Raw genomic sequence first — 5460 nt, forward strand, 5'->3', positions numbered from 1 at the left:
TCTAAACAGAAAAATGTAACAATGTGATATTATTATCCACACATACAACAAATGTATCAACCTACAACAAATGAGATACTGTTGATGCACCACAGCTTACCAGAAAAATGCAACAATCTATTATCTGATATTGCCATCCACATGTACATAACAGTGTGTACAACACATGTGACAACTTGATTACATTACAAATGCCAATAGTGAAAATGTAATACAAGTCAACACAGTGTTCACAGCTTAACACAGCCTATAAAGGAACCATATCAGCATCAAAATCAAAACTTACCAAAATAATTAGGAGACATGGGTGATGTCCTAAAGTTAATATAAAGCCCACATAAATATTGCAGTCACGTTTGGAGTGAAAACAAGCTGCATTCTTCACATAGCATAAATGGGTGGACTTATACATTTACACAGATAATATTATACACATGCTGACACAAAAGAAAACTCTTATGAGTTCTGGCAGACTGGTTAACAGTAACTTAATAGGGTACAATGCTTCTGTTAACACCTCCTGCACTATAAACCACTAGATTCTCTCAAATACCTTCCCAGCACTCTACACACCTCCTCTCCCTTCAGCCTGATGTGATTGGCAGGCTCCTGTTCCCATCTACATTGTATGTTGCATTCCTTCTTCTCATCTCCACATGGCAAAATAACACAGGCATGTAATACAAGGAATGTCTATCAGGGATAAGCTCTGGGCTCTGACAGTGAAGGAGTCAGACCTGATCAGCTGGTCTAAGGTTTCTGACAGAGAAAGAAAGTAAGGGCTGGTCATTCCACACCCCAGGGATGGAGGGGGTTGGGTTGGGGGTTGGGTGGGTGGGGGGGGGGGGGGGGGGGAGTGAGGCTAATTGTACATAATTAGTCCCATTCCTACTGCCCTCTCATATCTTGCTCCTAATCCAGTACTGAAGTGTGAAAGGTCTTGGTGGAAACTTGTACATATGTATAGAGTTTCCTGTGGGTCTCCTACTGACAGCTGATGGACAGTAATGTAGTCTGACACCCTTTATATCCTGGTCAGTCTCCCCAGGGGTAAAACAGGACCTCAGACTGGTCCAACCACCTCCAACTAACAAGGGAAGACACCAGACCAACAGGATTAAGATTATCCCACAGGGGTATTAATCCGGGCTCCCCAGTATGATGCTCTTAATCCAGTTGTCCTTGATAATCAACACTGCCTCATCTAGCCCTGACAAGTCCAGTAACACCTAACCCATTCAAGTTTTACCTGTGACCTACTTTCACAAAGCATCAAAGCTCACTTCTTCTTGTGTAGAAAGAAAGATAGTTTCCTGAGTGAGAATGCTCAAGGAGGTATACATTGTCTTATCATCAATGAAGTAATGAAGGCTGCCATCCTGATCCCAAATGTCATACTTGTACATAACATTCTAAAACAGAAATGTACCCACTGCCACTGCGGAGATGACATCTCAAACACACTTGAGCACCTTGCTTTTTACAACAGCCACCTTGAAAGTGAGGCTCGTGCATTACGTCACCTGATCTGAGATAACTACTTTCGCCTTACGTAAAAAAACTGCACGCGATGGCGAAGGTACCGAACAGCTGAGAGGTGCGCTATTTACCGGTGTTCGTGGGTATTATTATCATCTCTGTCCGTGCTCAAGCTGACCCATGGCAATTTAAATATATTTACACACTTTGCACTTGATTTTGCATAATGGAATTCAGAGGGGATACAAGAATAGTTCTCGTGGGTTCGTCATAGTCTTCTTGATGTTGCACTAACCAAGGGATAAGATACACCTGACTTTTACCACACCCAGTTGATTAGACTGCAATGACATCTTTTCACATTTGCAGCACAAAGAGCGGTGACCTGTTTTGCCTTCAATTCTATGAAAATTCCACTGCTTGCCTTGGCATATGCGATTACTTCGTTGATCTCTCTTTTCATGTCTTTCGAGGGCGCTGCTGTGTAGTATAACTTAATATTCATTAGCTAATACGTGAGTAAATAGTTCATTTTTATTTTGAATGTCTTGGATTAATTCAGATACATGCAGGTGCTTGATGTTTGGATCATTAGTACAGATTTAGACTCAAGGACTCTGAAAATACTCATAAAATATTGGATAATCCCCTTTCGACAATTATCCCCAAATTTTGGGGGAAATCACTGCGCTAATGGCGCCCATCTACACATGAGCCTAGTCTTGGTGCCATAGGATCATGCAGAAAGGCGCATGATATGGAACCATGTACAGGCAGTATCAGACACAAATTAAGGGCGGCATATCCAACCCCAAACAAACATCACAAATAACATAAATGCTATCAAATTCTACATCTTGGAAAATTGCAAGAGTAAACATTGTGTTATTAGGTTATCACAGATGGGCTGCAGGTAAGTGCAATGAACTGGGCCCAAAACATACAACGCTCTACATAGGGCTCTACTGTTACAGATCATTTGACTATATGAATGACAACCGACTTTGGCAATACTGCAGTCATGGCATGGCGACAGGACTGCTCACATATGAAAGCCCTATTTTTGACAAACAGCAAAGAATACATTTTTGAAAATTCCAGCAAGAGGTTTCATTAAACACAGGATAGACAAAGTCGCCAGGAGCAATTCGATACATATGTACACGTGTATGTCTTGTGTAGCATTTCAACTTAGCTTTCTATGTAAACTAACTTCATTACATACACACTATGTATTGCATTGCTCTTATGTTTTTTCTTTATTCACATTAAACAATATAAACAATAATTATATGACATCACTGAGTGGTCCAATCTTCCAACACATGCAGTGATGTAACTGGTAATCAGCTCGAGTTAATTAAATCCATGTTCTTTAATTATGATTCAACATGTGATAGAGCTATCAGAGCAGTCGCATGGCACATTAACAGCCTCCCTCAAATCACACTGCCTCACGCTTACATCATACCTGCAGCTAAGACCACACATAATATCCATCCGTCAAGAAGCTCTATTTTACAAAGAGCGTGAATTCCACAGAGAAAAAGACTGACACATTTTTGAATTCTCATTAATCATATTTCTCCAGGTGCAGTTGTTTTGTTGTTGATTTTTTGTTGTATTACCAGGATTATACAACAACAAAGAGGAGGATGTGTGTTAGCAACATATTGTGAGGAAAACAAACTTCACTGGTCTCTATTCGGGAGGTACAAGTGAAGACCACCTACCTACAGGTACATGTAAGACAGCAGACAGTCTGTCACTCCCTGATTGCAGATGAATATATCGGGTGTAATGTGCAGACCAGTGGACAGGGTAGACCGCAATATGTCTGTATCACCTTCACCAACCTAGACACAAATATGTTCACAGGGAACATCAACAATAGTGTTTATTTGTGACCATACACATGAGGACAGAATGTGGAGTACCATGCCCCTGCCAGCTCCACTGAGGCCACCAGTGGCACACACACTGTAGGATTAATAACCTTATCAGCCACCTGAAGAGAAATACACTCTTGGGAAGACTGAAGTGATCCATGAGCCTGTAGTTCAGAGATGGACAAAACCATGATCCTGCAGTTCAGAGATGGACAAAACCATGATAATGCAGTTTAGAGATGGACAAAACCATGTTCGTGCAGTTCAGAGATGGACAAAACCATAATCCTGCAGTTCAGAGATGGACAAAACCACGATCCTGCAGTTCAGAGATGGACAAAACCATGATCCTGCAGTTCAGAGATGGTCAAAACCATGATAATGCAGTTTAGAGATGGTCAAAACCATGATAATGCAGTTTAGAGATGGACAAAACCATGTTTGTGCAGTTTAGAGATGGACAAAACCATGCTGGCAAAACTGAATGACGGGATTGTAAAGCAGGCGTTTTGTGCAATTATGGTTGATGATGATAATCAATAAATATGCATTATGTTGCGATGATTATATGCATTATGTAGTGCTGATTATGTACATGATGTGGTGATGGTTATGTGCATTATGTAATGCTGCTGATTATGTGCATTATGTAGCGATGATTATGAGCATTATGTAGTGATGATTATGTGCATTATGTAGTGATGATTATGTGCACGATGTAGTGCTGATTATGTGCATTATGTAGTGCTGGTTATGTGCATTATGTAGTGATGATTATGTGCATGATGTAGTGATGGTTATGTGCATTATGTAGTGATGATTGTGTGCATTATGTAGTGATGATTGTGTGCATTATGTAGTGATTGTGTGCATGATGTAGTGCTGATTATGTGCATTATGTAGTGTTGATTATGTGCATTATGTAGTGATGATTATGTGCATGATGTAGTGCTGATTATGTGCATTATGTAGGGCTGGTTATGTGCATTATGTAGTGATGATTATGTGCATGATGTAGTGCTGATTATGTGCATGATGTAGTGCTGGTTATGTGCATCATGTAGTGATGGTTATGTGCATCATGTAGTGATGATTGTGTGCATTATGTAGTGATGATTGTGTGCATTATGTAGCAATGATTGTATGCACTATGTAGTGCTGATTATGTGCATTATGTAGTGATGATTATGGAGTGCCTTCAATGTTTACCCGTGTTTGATGTTTTCTTCTGACCTTTGGTATATAGTGACATTTGTGACACGGTCACTGGGTGCAGTCTGGACTGAATCCAGCTATAGTCACTATTAGGGCTTGCCTCCCTCAGATGGGCCTTGTTCAAGGAATGGTCACTTTGATGTAATTTTTATGATACCTACAAATTCGCAATGTGTTGAAGGCTAGCTTCATGGTTACATTTAAGTACCAACCATTTGTGTGGTCAACCCTAGGAACGGCTGTGTCCTCCCCAGAGTAAATAAAGAAACTTGGTTTAATAAAGGAGGAGTGGTTGTTTTGCATGGAGACTGTGTGTTTGTCTCATTTTTTTTTTGTTCCGCTACAAGTTTCTGTCCAGCTAACATAATACACACAGCATAAATTTGTAACTAGCACTTTTTACACCATCTGAAAAGTTCTGCAAAGCATGGTATGAAAGTCATACAAGTATAAAATAGACTGCAATTCCAGTTCAATAATCTGTATTAGAACTATTTATACAATTAATCCTTCTGAAACATCATTTTCAACAAATTTAAAAGTTTTAAAATGAACATGTTAAGTTGAACATAAAACTTGTCCTTGCTGAAGTTCTGTGCATCAGACAGATGGAAACCATTAATAAAATTTGTCCATTTCTGTCAAAATAAACTTTTCAAGACCCTTCTTGCTACAGCAAATATCTTCATACAGTGTTCCTGTGCACAATGTGAAGGAATGTGGGCCTTTAGAGAGGAATGCAAAGTCATGGATCTCCTAAGGTAAGCTAGGCTTCAGCCTGAAAACAAAGGCACCGTACACTCTAGTACACATACAAATGTGTGTAAGTGGTTATCTTTATAGATCCACGTATGTAGTTACAAAAATGCTGTACTGT

The sequence above is a fragment of the Liolophura sinensis genome, chromosome 1 (assembly GCF_032854445.1).
Source record: "Liolophura sinensis isolate JHLJ2023 chromosome 1, CUHK_Ljap_v2, whole genome shotgun sequence".
Lineage (NCBI taxonomy): Eukaryota > Metazoa > Mollusca > Polyplacophora > Chitonida > Chitonidae > Liolophura > Liolophura sinensis.